General features: G+C 41.1%; 1 pseudogene across 1 annotated transcript; it reads left to right on the top strand.

Annotated features, from left to right (window-relative positions):
• The first annotated feature begins 255 nt into the window (after positions 1-255).
• LOC307097409 (large ribosomal subunit protein uL23-like) lies at positions 256-752 on the top strand (annotated as a pseudogene). The gene has a single exon. The product of its transcript is annotated as a large ribosomal subunit protein uL23-like (transcript).
• The last annotated feature ends 14430 nt before the right edge of the window (positions 753-15182 follow it).

The raw sequence follows: 15182 nt of genomic DNA, 5'->3' as shown, positions 1-15182 counted from the left end.
CACCTGTAAAGCAGAGCAAACCAAAACAGAAGTAGACCTTTGGCACATGTACTGAAGATATCACTGTTGTTCTTTATTTTTACTAACTTTATTACTGGAGTACATGTTTTCTGAAATTAATAATAAAAATAGTTATTGAGTACTTACTATGTGCCAGGTACTACACCAGGGGTTTTATATATTTTAACTTCAATGCTCAGTTTTTGCAGTTATATTATATTCTCTAAAATATCCTGCAATTGCCTTTTTACGAAGATGGCACCGAAAGCGAAGAAGGAAGCTCCTGCCCCTCTCAAAGCCGAAGCCAAAGCAAAGGCTTTTAAGGGAAAGAAAGCAGTGCTGAAAGGTGTCCCCAGCCACACACACACACACACACACACACACACACACACACACGAAAATCCCCATGTGACCCACCTTCCAATGGCAAAAGACACGAAGGCTCCGAAGGCAGCCTAAATATCCTTGGAGGAGCGCCCCCATGAGAAACAAGCTTGCCCACGATGCCACATCAAGCTCCCCCTGACTACCGAGTCAGCCATGAAGAAGACAGAAGACAACAATATACTTGTGTTCACTGTGGATGTCAAGGCCAATGAGCACCAGATCAAACAGGCAGTGAAGAAGCTCTATGACATTCATGTGGCCGAGGTCACACCCTGCTCAGGCCTGATGAAGAGAAGAAGGCATATGTTCGACTGCCTTCTGACTATGATGCTTTGGATGTTGCCAACAAAATTGGGATCATCTAAACTGAGTCTAGCTGGCTAATTCTAAATATAAAAATTTTACACTGTAAAAAAATATCCTGCAATATTTCATTTATCTTGTTTTACAAACAATGAAACAGAACTCAGTTGGAATAACTTACCAAAAGTACATTGCTATTAAAGTGCCCAAACTGGTACTCAAGTTTAGACTCTTGAGTCCACAGACTCTGTTCATTCTTCTTCATGATCCTGGTGCCAAATCAACTGTTTCCTCATCTATTTGGCCTAATTCCTAGTCTGATCTCAAAACCAATCAATTCTCAATCATACGATTTAGCTATGTTAGATAGACACAGGCTATGACTATTTAAGAACAACTAGCAATATTGGAGCATCTCTGTGCACTGGGCACTGTGATATGCACTTACATGTATCTTCACAACTGAGTGGGCTTTGAGAAACATAACTAACACTGAAACCATAACACACAGAAGGCTGGTAGAGTCTTGTGGCCCAAACCCAACTGGATCAGTTATCTATTAAGGTGAAAATATCAACATTCTCTATAGGATTTAAATGAGACTTAGAGCCTCGAAACGTAGCATTCAAAATACCCAGAACATAATCCAAAATTACTCAACACACAAAAGAACAGGAAAATCACAACTCACCTGGGAAAAGACAATTAGCTGCCAATGACAACATAACACAAATGTCAGAATTATCTGACAAAGACTTTAAAGAAATTCTGTAATCAGGAGCACTTCTATATATTATTTTAATATAATATTACTCTAAGGCTAAATCTGAACAAACCAAAAGTTAAAATATAAATATATTACTAAGTTTGGAGTCTTTAAACTTGATTAAACATGTTGGGATGGCAGAGAAAAGGGAGTATTTGGAAAGAGTATGGTTCTAGACTTAACTAGCATCTCAACTCTGCTACGTCCTAGCTACTTAATCATGAACAGTTTGCTTTTCTCATCCCTAGTTTCCTCATCTTAAAGTGGAAAATAATAGTGCTTAACAGACAGACTTCCTGTAGACATAGAGGTCATATGGATAAGTCACCGCATAGTGCTGACATGTAGAATTGGAGCATTAATCTTCCTCTTCTCTCTCCCCTCCCTACATTATGTCTACATGTTCTGACCTTGAAATGGTAAACTTTTCTTCTTACTCTGAAAAAGGGCAGTCATCTTTGGAGTCTATTTTTCCATTTTTAATACTAAGAATAGTAAAAATGGAAATAAAATTTATTCTTTAACCCTGGTGCCCATTTCTCTGGGGTGTTGGTTTACATAAGGCCTGAGAGAGCAGAGAGGAGGCCAGCAGAAACCTTTGTACATGTTGGGTGCCTAACCACACTTCCTGATTAGCTCCTCAGTTGATTTATGTGTTTAACCTTTGGATTTGGATTCAGCGTGTGGAAAAATGTCAAATGTGTTGCTTTGAGATGGATTTAGATTTTTAATATTAAGGATGGAAAAGTTGAGTGAAGAAAGGCATTGCCCTTCGCACTAACCTGATGAAGTGACAGTGGTCATAGGAATTTAGAGCCAGGAGAAGCCTGGGGAGGTGTCCAGGTCAGTGCCATCATTTTGCACTGGTGGGAACTGAAGCTAGAGAGGGGATATCATTTTCATGGCTTGGGAAAAAAATTGTTTATATAAATACCTTTTTTAAAGTGCCATTTCCCATAAAAGCAATTAACATACTCAAGAATGAGGTCAGGGAATGTGTCATGTTCTCCGTTACACCCCCAGCTCCTAGAAGACTTCCTGGAACACTTAATGGGTTCTCAATAAATATTTGTTGAATGACTGTAGGAAGGTTTTGCTCCCAGAGATAAGTACTGCGTGCTTTGTGATGCTTTAAAAAATATCCAAGTAGAAGAATTTAAAAAGTTCCCTTTTTAGTTCATACATACAATTAATTCCCATAAAAAGATCACTATTGAAAATGTAATACCTTAATCAATAAAGAAAAAATAAAATAAATGCCTTAATGCCTTTACAAAAAAAACCAACAACAACAACAAAAAAAAAAAAAAAAAAAGAAAAGAAAGAAAGAAAAAAGGAATCTGCACAACCGTGGAGGATGTCTCAGCTTAGTTCCCTGCCCTCCATCCCAACTTCTATGCCTCCACCTCCTTTGGTCCTGCGCTGACTTCCCCATCCAGCATGGATCCTGGGTATACATCCCGACTACAGCTGTGCCTTTCCCATTTAGTGGAACTGCCTTCATGCTGGGGCAGGGTGTTGGGAGTAGGCTTTCTTCGTAACTAGCCTTTCATCATTGATATAAAAGTTCTTGCCTCTGTGAAATTTCATAGTGCAATCTTGCTCCACGTGGACCCAAAACACCATTTTGGACCCATACAATTGATTGGTCTCTTTCTAACCAGGAAATTAGGTATATGCTTCAGTTCAAGTTAGAGTCATCCAGACTTTGATTGGTACAGTAGCTATATATTTAGTGCTTCCCATTTTTTGCTTCTAGAGACATTTCTTGGTTATCACTGCATCCTGTTTGCCCATTAAAGGAATAGATTGAGCAGGTGGGCCATGGGATATTCACTCCTTGTCACCAAGCTTCTGTCAGCTTGAGAGTCACTGTCTCGTGGTCTGTGACTCCTCAGGTAGGAACAACATTATCCACATGTGTGAGGGCCTCTCACGTTCATAACTGTTTGGACATGTGGGAGACGTTTAGAATTAGCATTACTGTTATGTTATCTGCACCAATAGAAATGCCTTCCTTCTATTGCTGTAATTGTTCCCTTCCCTTTCTCATAAATACCCATTGCCTTTGTCTCCTAATGTGAACACTGTTTGGGTTTCTGCCTGAATCAGTGTGTCCTAAATAGTTAGTTATTGGTACAATAGCTCTATATTTAGTGATTTCAAATAAATGCTTGTTGCCTCTCTCACTTTGAAAGGCCTTTTTACTTTTAGGTTAACTCATGCTACCCCTCTACTGCCATAGTTACTCTTTCAAAGTTATTTTTTCAAAAGAGCAATCACATGTTAAAACTCCTCCATGACTACCCCTGACCTACCAGAACCTTCACTGTGACTCTTGAAGCCTTTGCTGACTTCTTATAAGCATAGAACATCTTGAGAAGAGTTCCGATAAGGGCATTTCTTCAATTTCAGTCATGTTTACCTGTCTATTACAATAGTACTCAGACACTGGCCCAACTATGTTGCCACTGATCCCCCCTTATTGAGGGCTCAGAAATAACACTGCCTGTTAGGAACTGAAATAGCTAAGAGCTCATGACAGGCAGCCAAGGAGATATGCCCAAGCTCTGAGGTGGTGAGTTGCCCCTTTACCAGTCTTATAGAAACACCTGAAGGCAAGCTGGCACAACAAAAGGGCCACTGAATTTACAGCTGGAAGGCCTGGATTTGCCATCTGGCGGTCATGCCATTAACTTGCTATGCAGCTGTGGGCAAGCCACTTCAAACCTCTAGTTGCCCCATCTGTAAAATGCAAAAGTTGGCATTAATGGCTCCTTAAGGTATAGCCATATGAGTTTATAAATCCACTAGAGGCCTGGTGCATGAAATTCATACATGGGTGGGGTCACTAGGTCTGGCCAGCAATCAGGGCCAATCGGGGCCAGGCCAGTGGGGGCCATGCCAATCAGGGCCTGCTGGCCAGGGGGAGGGACAGGGGAGGAGGAACTGTGGGAGGTTGGCTGGCCCCAGAGGGAGCTGGCCCTTGCCCCCCCTGGGAAAGGGGCTGCATCTGCCACCACCCACCCTTGGTTCTCTGTCTACCCGGCCGGCACCATGACTGGCAGGCACCGGTTGGGGCCTGCCAGCTGGGGGGAGGGACGGGGTGCGGGAGGTTGGCCATCAGCCCCAAGGAGGAAGCTGGCCCTTGGCCCTCCTAGGAAAGGGGCTGCACCCACCGCCACCCACCCCTGGTTCCCTGGCCCAGCTTGGGGCCTGCCAGCCGGGGGAAGGGACCATGATAGGTTGGCTGGCTGGGGGAGGTTGACTCTGGGAGCGCACTAACCACCAGGGAGCAGCTCATGCATTGAGCTTCTGCCCCCTGGTGGTCAGTGCACATCATAGCGAACAGTTGTTCTGGTTGTTATGATCATTCTGTTTGTTCAGTCGTGCCAGTCGCTTAGGCTTTTATATATATAGATGATTCTGGGGTAAGTAGAAAAAGAACAAAGGGAGTGAAAAAGGTAATTTACCTTTGTTCTCCCATTGATGGACTAGAGTAATGGATGATGCTTTCTCTGTGCTCATTTGTTCAGTAAATATTTATCCTGTATCTTCTACAAGCAATATCTGAGGCTGGGACCTTGACCTGAGAACTGGACTTAAACTAAACTACACCAATGTGCAGAAATGGCTTTTATACTGATTTGCACTGCACAACTTAATTGCTTTCAGACAAATGCCCCACTGAGCCTAGATATCTGTTTTCCTTAGAGAATATGTCATATTTTAAACTCTAAATGTCTTCCACATTATGCATTAAAGCCTGCAATAAAAGAAAAAAAGGCCCCAAACTGCCACCTTGAAATCTAACATTTGGATGAAATAATTTTAATTCATGAATTCATCAGAATTGCCATCAAAATGATTGAAAGCAGGAAAAAAAATTCTAGGAGAACTGGACCTTTAAGAACTGATTTTTTTGTTGGCAGAGGAAACATGTCCACTGTAATGGGACAATTTAAATGCATAACTGTTAAAACAAACTCTTTAAACTATTCCCTGCATGTCCCAACATTCATCATGTTGACTAGCAAGACATCAATTTTTCATAAAATACTGTATAACTGAAAAGGAGACATTTAAAGGAGAGAAAAAAATTGAATTCATTGTTTCAGCTCAGCCTCTGACTACTCCGGCATTCTATAGGGTGATTAACTGATTGTATGAAGGGAAGAAACAGTGGCACTTCACAGAGCTCTACAGATTGAGTTCTCACTTCTGTTTTACTTTTCTCTTTCCTTAAGCACCTTGATTTTTCCCTCCCTGAGGCACTGCATACATGGCAAGAAGAATGAGTTGGCTGCATGAAAAAGTCTGTATTATTGTGCTTTCACTTCTACCTCAACAAATACCAGTGTTGGCAGCCCACATATGGCAAAAGGGATTAGAATAGGGCACAAGTCTATTTTGTTGAAATTTAATACCCATCATGCATTTTATCTTGCCAAAGGGAAAAAAGGTTAAGGATACAACATTTAAAAAACATATATTTCAAGGGCCATTCCTAATATTTTAATTATCATGGGAGTTGGGTGTTTGTGTTTTTTTTTAAATGGGTGCGCTCCAATGTCTCAATTTTTTGTTGTCCACAATTCCTCCTCCTTCAGCATAAATTTCTTGTGAAATCTGTGTTTTAGAATCTTAGAATAAGACATAATGTTCAGTAAATATTATCTGGCTCACCTTGTTTTCATGTACAATAGTTAAGCTTCATCCTTGTCTCTACACAGAATTCAACAATATCATCAAATAAAATCTTAATGTTGTCCAGGGAACAATAAAATTGATTTTGATTTTGAATAAGAACAGATGACTAAAGCCATAGCAAATACCATGCAATAAAGAACTTCTTATCTCATAAAAAGCAACTACTTTAATATGGTAATGTATAATTTGTAGGAGGTATAATCCTGACTCTTATGCAAATATAAAACGACCATATGTCAAAGATTGTTTTCCACTCATAAGTTACTAAGACTAGTTCAGAGGAGAACTTAAAGAACAACCATTATACACAAAGGAAATCAGGAATTCTGAAATGAATAAGTTAATAGATGCAAAACTAGTTAATATTCCATGGGGCAATGACGTGTACTGTTTGAGGTTATCTTTTTCTATAGGGTGGAAATCAATCATATTTCTATGGAACATAGTTCATTTGCATTCGTATGGACATGAATCATTGTATTAATAACCATTTTCTACAACTTAACTTCAACCCTTCCAGAGTTATACAATAGCCTAGTCCAGTGGTCGGCAAACTCATTAATCAACAGAGCCAAATATCAACAGCATAACAATTGAAATTTCTTTTGAGAGCCAAATTTTTAAAACTTAAACTATATAGGTAGGTACATTGTTATTAACTTAATTAGGGTACTCCTAAACTGGCCTTTGCTAAAAACGCAAGGGGCCAAAGAGCCGCATGTGGCTCGCGAGCCGCAGTTTGCCGACCACTGGCCTAGTCAATAGAAATATACAGGGGCATCCACTTATGGACTCAGATAATTCATGGAGAGTCCACTAGACAACATCTACACTCCAGTGAAAGAACACTTAGTCATCTCTTTTGCCCATTTCCAACTCTTGAACAAGTTTTCCAAACAATTTAAAATAAGAGATTAGATTTCCCACCTTACTTTTGGTTTATCAGAATAATGCATGATAACATTTATATTGTTCCAACTTTTTTTCTATTAGAAGCAATACTTCACTGATTATTCTTACACATAAGTTTTAATACATATTTATTAGTTTTTGTGCAGGAAAGTTTACTCTAAGTGGAATTACTAGGTCAAAGGCCATGAACATTTTAAAGAGGGACCAAACAGCCAACTGCTCTCCAAAAATGCTGAGCCAATTTTATTCCCAATAAAAAAGTATAGGGTGTGACCATATCTGCAAACCTTTCTAACAGTTAACATTATAAATCTCTGAAAAAAATTTCAATTTGAGAGAGGAAATTATTTTAACACTAGAGGCCTGGTGCACAAAATTCGTGCACGGAGGGGGGTTGTCCCTCAGCCCAGCCTGTACCTTCCCCAATCTGGGACCCCCGAGGGATGTCCTACTGCCCATTTAGGCCATAGGGCAGTTGGACATCCCCCATGGCCTAAACGGGCAGTCAGATATCCCTCTCACAATCCAGGACTGCTGGCTCCCAACTGCTCGCCTGCCTGCCTTCCTGATTGCCCCTAACTGCTTCTGCCTGCCAGCCTGATCACCCCCTAACCACTCCCCTACCAGCCTGATTGCTGCCTAACTGCTCCCCTGCCAGCCGGTTTGCCCCCAACTTCCCTCCTCTGCCAGCCTGATCACCCCTAACTGCCCTCCCCTGCAGGGTTGATCGCCTCCAACTGCCCTCCCTTGCAGGCCTGGTCCCTCTCAACTGCCTTCCCTTGCTGGCCATCTTGTGGTGGCCATCTTGTGTCCACATGGAGGCAGGATTTTTGACCACATGGGGGCAGCCATATTGTGTGTTGGAGTGATGGTCAATCTGCATATTACTCTTTTATTAGATAGGATAGAGGCCTGGTGCAGGGGCGGGGGCCAGCTGGTTTGCCCTGAAGGGTATCCTGGATCAGGATGGGGATTCCCTTGGGGCGTGGGGCGGCCTGAGCAAGGGGCCTGTGGTGGTTTGCAGGCCAGCCATGCCCCCTGGTGACCCAAGTGGGGAGGCCCTGGTATCTGGAATTTATTTACCTTCTACAATTGAAACTTTGTAGCCTGGAGCAGAGCCAAGCCTCCTGCTCGCTCCGTGGCCAGCAGCCATTTCTGTTGGGGTTAATTTACCTTCTATAATTGAAACTTTGTAGCCTGGAGTGGAGGCCTAGGCCAGCCAGGGCAGGTGGAAAGCTTGGCTTCTTCCATTGCCGGGGGCAACCCTGGCCTGCTCTCTCCAGCTCCGTGGCTGCCACCATTTCTGTTTGGATTTGTTTACCTTTTATAATTGAAACTTTGTAGCTTGAGTGGAGGCTTAGGCCTGCAAGGGCAGGCAGAAAGCTTGGCTTCCTCCGTTGCCTGGGAAACCTTGCTCTTTGTGGCTGTAGCCATCTTGGTTGGGTTTATTTGCATATCTGCTCCTGATTGGCTGGTGGGCGTGGCTCGGTGTAGCGGAGTTAGGGTCAATTTGCATATTACTCTTTTATTAGGTAGGACTAGAGGCCCGTTGCAGGAAGATTCCTGCAAGAAAAGGCCTTCTGGCGGGCTTTCCTCCCGCCACCTCTCCCGCCCCCCCGCGCTTTCCCTGCCGCCTCTGCTCCTCAAGCCCCACCCCATGCTTTTCTTCCCGCTGCTGCTACCCCCCACCCTCCGCACTTTCCCTTCCGCAGCCACTGCCCCCCTTGCGCTTTCCCTCCCACCGCCACCGCTGCCCCGCACTTTCCCTCCCACCACTGCCTGGTGCTTTCCCTTCCGTCCTGCTGTCTCTGCCCCCCACCTCACGCGTTCCCTCCCACAGCCGCCTCCCCCTGCGCTTTCCCTCCCGCCACTGCTGCCCCGCGCCTTCCCTCCCGCAGCCGCCTTCCTTTTGCTTTCCCTCCCTCTTCCTTCTATGCTGTCTTCAGTCTTCACTCCTCCCTCCCTCAGCATATGCAAATTAACCGCCATCTTTGTTGGGTTAATTTGCATATTAGTTCTGATTGGCTGTGGGCATAGCGGAGGTACGGTCAATTAGCATATTTCTCTTTTATTAGTGTAGATGCTTTTCTATAATAATTAGTATTTTGAGGAAAATGGTATATCATAGAGTTGTGAGTATTAAATAAATAAAGCATACAAAATAGTCCTTGCTGTTTGATAAAACACTCAATATATGTATACTTTGTTCATTTTCTTTTGAAAGGATTGCTTTGGTAATTTTAATTAATTTAAGGTGCTATTAAACCTTTGTCCAATACATACTAGTATATTGAGATATTTGACAAATATCATGAGACACACATACATATTCATTTAAGTTGAGCATCTCAGTAGTATTTTCCTTCTTGGGTATTTCCCAACCAAAATTGATAAATATATTTTTATAATTTTTTTATGTTTTTATGATTTTTAGTCCATCTGAAATTTATTTCACACAAAGTATAAAAACGGAATGTAAATTTATGTCTGTTTTAGATGAATAAACTAGTTGGCTTGAGATAATTTATTGAATAGTTTTTGTTCCTCACCAATTTGAAATACTACCTTTATTACTCATGTAGTTTTATGAGAGGCTATCTTTGAAATTTATATTGTCACTGATCTATTATTTATTTTTGGAACTATACAACACTGTTTTAATTACTGTAGCTTATATAACTTATAGGAGTTGATATTTAGAGAGGCAAGTCCCCTCAATGTTCTTTTCAACATTTTGCTTAGTTCTGCCTTCACATTTACTCTTCTTATTGAATTCCAAAGTCACCTTATACAGTTCCACAAAAAGCCTGTAAGGACTCTAAGTGGGTTTACACTGAATTTATAAATATACTTGAGGAAAATTGAAAACATTTAGTTAAATTGGTATTTTTATCCCAGAAACTCAACCACTACTTTATTTATTTGGGTATTATATTATTCCTCTTAGTAAAGTTTTATAGTATTGTTATTTAGGCTTTACACATTTATTAGTTTGGTATTTTTAGTTTTTTATCTATTGGAAGTGAAATTTTTTTCTTTTAAATATATCTTTTTATTGATTTCAGAGAGGAAGGGAGAGGGAGAGAAAGAGAGAGAGATAGAAACATCAATGGTGAGAGAGAATCATTGATTGGCTGCCTCCCACACGCTCCACACTGGGGATCGAGCCCGCAACCCAGATGTGTGCCCTGACTGGGAATCAAACTGTGACCTCCTGATTGACAGGTTGACTCAACCACTAACACTGGCTGGACGAGTCATAATCTTTTTTTTTTTAATAAATATTTATTGTTCAGATTATTACAGATATTCCTCTTTTTCCCCCCCACAGCTCCCCTCAACCTGGTTCCCACCCCACCCCATGCCCTTACCCCCTGCCCCTGTCCTCGTCCATAGGTGTAAGATTTTTGTCCAATTTTTTAGCATTACATTTTCTGATTGTTATTTTTGGTATACAACAAAGCAATTAATTAAAAAAAAAAAACACGTTTACCTTATGGTTAGTTTTCTAATTGCATAAGTTTTCAGTTGATTCCCTTAAATATTCCAGGCAAAAGATCATATCACTTTTAAATAATGATAGCTTGGTCTCCTTTCCAATAGCTATACCAAATTTCTTTTTCTTTCTTATTCCATTGGCTAGGATTCTCAAAGGGGTGGGAAAGGCCAATGGGGGAAAAGGGGAACAGATGTAATACTTTCAACAATAAAGATTTTTATAAAAACCTTGAGTAATGGAGGTGATGCCAGGCATTATCATGTTCTTTACTTTGATGTTAGTGGAAATGATTCAAATATTTTGCCATTAACTAAATTATTTCTCATATATTTTAAATAGCTCTTCTTTTTTTTTTTTTTAGGAATCCATCTATTAGAGGAAAAGATGGCAACTATTGTGATAAAGGACTTTCCTGTCCACTCCCTTTAATATCTATACCTATATCACTTGGCATTATTTAGAGCAAGTACTTCTTACTCTAATGATGATATATTGAAGGAATCATCAAACTATAGCTCAGCCCATGGGCCAATTCCAACTAACCACCTGTTTTGTAAATACAGCTTTCTTAGAACATGTGCCTATTTATTTACATAGTATGTTTGTTTTGCAGAGTTGGATAGTCACAACCAAGATCACATGGCCTGGTAGGCCAAAAATATTTACTACCTGGTCTTTGCAGAAAAAGTTTGCCTACCCTTGAATCATTCCATAGTACCCTTAAAACACATATGAATTTGTTGGTTAAGAATGCTTATGGTCTTCATTAAAAAAGCTAAAATCAGATTTTTTCATTTTTGGCAAATGCTTGTTGATTAGATAGATAATACTGAACATATACTATATTTAACTTTTTTCATTATGTGGGATTGTATTTTGCAACTAATTTATCTTGGTGGAAGCAGTCCTGCTCAAAATGCACCATTTTAGGGATTTTTATGATAAAGGCAGATGATGATTGACTCTTATACTCAAAAATCTTTTGTGTCAGTCACTTCTTCAATCCTCCATGACACTTGATGCTGAATTCTTAGCTAGGGTGATTCTCTGAGAGCCTGACATATGCAAATTGCTTTTGTACTTGGGAATTTTGCCTTTAGTCCTTTACTGCCCAGGGAACAGATATATGTATGTACAAAGAAATAAAACTCTTTAACTGTCAAATCAAAGCTACATGCATCTATAATTACAGGGGTTTACTACCAATTTGGGACATCCTTTCTTGATCATTAAATACTGCTTGGATATTTAATTTGAATTATCTGAAATAATTTCTTAACAAAATTCTAGGTAAATACTTAACATTCTAGAGAGTCGGAAGATTCTCATAATTGCCAAACAATTATTCTAGATTCTCTACTTGATTATTCTTTGGAACAAAATACCAGGATTCCCTATATCTGGAGTATCTGTCTCAATAAAATAGGCTTTACAAAAACTACAAATTACCTCAATGCCTTGACATATTTGTATTACTGCAGAGGTGCTGCCTTCATATTCTCCGTATATCTTTAAGATGGGCCATCAGGGTTTATGGATAGATTAGGTATGGCATGTAATGGCACTTTGTAAGGCAAAAGTGACAAAGATGATTCCAAGTTTTTGGGCCTAAACTAAATATGGTTAAAAAAATCAGGAAGAAAGCAAACCTAGAGTAAATAAGGTTCAATTCAGATTTTCTAAAATAAAAATCTTTATGTTGACTGAAAAGTTGGTCTTGTGAAACACAAGTCAGTGATATCTGCATTAGGGTACAAATAGGAATTGGGGCAAAGGTAGCTGTCATCACTCAGAATCTGTTATGCCCACCTAGTGCCAGCTGAGTTTCCTTGAAATTATGTTTGCATTTTATTAATCCACCCCTTGTGTAACCGTGAAAATAAACTGCCCCAAGTGATTCCCCTCACTCAAGAGCACTCATAAACAACCCATGATAAACTAAGCATATCCTTGTAATACAATTCATGAGGTGGTTAAAATTTGCCTAGAGGAAGGGGCCACTTATTTGGAATATTTGCAGCCTTAAAAAAGACTAAAATAGCAACAGCTCAAGAGCTCTGCTATGAATGGCTGTGCAGTGTTATTCCACATAGAACACATCTTTCATTAGAGTGTGGTTCACTCTCCAAGAAGAGAGGCAGCAGGGTATGGGAAAGCTGCTTGGGTTTGGAAACTGACCAGGCTGAATGTGAATCCCAGCTTTGACACATTAGCTATGCAGCGCTGAGAAAGCTGCTAAACCTCTCTGAGCCTCGTTCACTTTCTCTACCTATAACCTCAGGACAGTAATTTCCATCTTGCTTGGATGTTGTGAGGATTTTAAACAATGTATATTAGGTCTGGTACCTCTCAGATAAGCAAATAGTGATATGGTAATACTAGAGGCCCGGTGCATGTAAATTCATGAACTGCAGGGATTAGGCCTAAGCTGGCAGTCAGACATCGCTCTGGCAGCCTGGAAGCCCTCAGGGGATGTCTGACTAATGACTTAGGTGGGCCTAAGCCATTAGTCAGACATCCTTAGCGCTGCCGCGGAGATGGGAGAGGCTCTTGCCACCACCGCTGTGCTGGCCAGCCATGAGATGGCTTCTGGTTGAGCAGTGCTCCCGCTGTGGAAGCACACTGACCACCAGGGGGCAGATCCTGCATTAAGTGTCTACCCCCTGGTAGTCAGTGCTCATCATAGCAACTGGTCGTTCCCGGTCATTCTGCAGTTAGGGTCAATTTGCATATTACCCTTTTATTATTTAGGATATAAAATATAAGTATTAATGACTGCTATTATATATTGTTATAGAAAATTATATATTAACATTGGTATTAACATATTAAGTTTTATGTACGCTATCTAATAAAGAGGGAATATGCTAATTGACTGCCCTGCCCTCAAAGATGGCGGTGCCCACAGCCACAAGATGGCAGCACCCAGTCACCTCAGCCCCTCTGGGGCGGCAGGCACACCTGCCTCCTCAGTCCCCCAGTCCCCTTAGCCCCTCAGCCGCTCAAGGCAGGCCTGAGGTGCAGGCAAGCCTCAAATGGTGGCTGCCCAGCTGCCCAGGGCTGCCTGAGGCTCAGGTAACCAGGGCCAGCTGAGGCTTGCGCTGCTGGCAGTGGCAGCAGCAGAGGTGTGATGGGGTGTCGCCTTCCCCTGATCGCTGGGTCGCCTCCCGCCCCTGAGGGCTCCCAGACTGTGAGAGGGGGCAGGTCGGGCTGAGGGACCCCCTCCAGTGCATGAATTTTCATGCACCGGGCCTCTAGTTAATATAATAATAATAGTAATAATGAAACAATAACGTCTTAGGCAGATTCAAAGCAGAATAAATCCTAATCTATTTTCTTAGAAGAAATAAAAAACTGATTTCTATCCGACCATGTCATGTCCACAGCTTTGGTAGCCTACATATTGCTAGTTGCTTGGATGAAAAGAAGAAACACAAATTGAAAATGTGGCAGCCTTAAACACATCAGCAACTGATGGTAAACAAGGCAACTAACATCTGTTTCCTGATGTGATGATGAGAGTGTAAGAGCTGAAAGAGAGAGCTTGTAATATCCTAGGCCAATTTGCAAATGGGATTTGTGCTGTCAAACTCCCCTCAGGATTTCAGGATTGCCTGTCTCTCTAACAATCACAATGAAAACACTTTGCAAGTATTTCCAGAAACCTTCTGAACTCAAGGAAACTTGACTCAGCATTTCAAAGAAGATATGCATGTTTTAAAAATTTCTCCATTCTACTATATTTCCTCTTACATGAATTGGTGACATTGGGATTTGAGTTCAAATTATAAATTAAAACCTTATCATTGGCATCAAACTAGGATTCTGCAAAATGTCATTTGTGATTCCCTGCTAGAAGACAAAAAGATGATATTTGGGGGATTTAAGTAGGCCACAGCATTCTTGCTTTTTCATGCAGTTCTCTTGGAAGAGACAAGAAAAATCAGGCCACTCTACCACAGGCTGCAGATGGTGAACAATTGAAGGTCTCCAGACTTACTGGGCATCTTTTACTGAACCAGTAACTGTGCCCAGCACTGTGGCAGACTATCTCATTGGTCCTCTGAATAAGGCAGATGTTATGACTTCCATTTTATGGATGAGGAAACTGGTTAGAGAGCTTAAGTAACAAGCCTAAATCCACACACCTGGTATGTGGTCCAGTTGGGATAAAAGAACACAGATCTCTCCCGCTTTCCCAGAGAGTTCTCTCTGCACGTGCCATTTCCCCTTCTCATCCCATCTTCCCTCCCGCCCCCCCCAGAAGATCAGGTGGCTTTTCTTTTCATCACCTGTTTGGGTTCAACACCACCACTATGGTGGCCATACCTGAGTTACAGGAGCAATGTGATCCCCAACAAATACCTCTGGAAGTCCCCAGCATGCACAGTGTTTTGTATTAACTAATAGGGGACTATCAATGCACTATTTCAAAGCCAGCTTTAATCTTCCAAATGATATGAAAGCCCTAAATATCTGCTGGGGGAATAAAAACTACTTAATTCCTTAATTACAAATTATATCACCCCATTTTACACATGGTTAGTTAAAAAGCCACCACAGGCTATACAATCATTGGCTAATAAAAAAAGAACATCCTAAGGT

The sequence above is a fragment of the Cnephaeus nilssonii genome (genome assembly GCF_951640355.1).
Source record: "Cnephaeus nilssonii genome assembly, chromosome: 3".
Classification (NCBI taxonomy): Eukaryota; Metazoa; Chordata; class Mammalia; order Chiroptera; family Vespertilionidae; genus Cnephaeus; species Cnephaeus nilssonii.
Note: the sequence above shows the minus strand (reverse complement) of the source record. Positions and strands in the feature narration are given on the sequence as shown.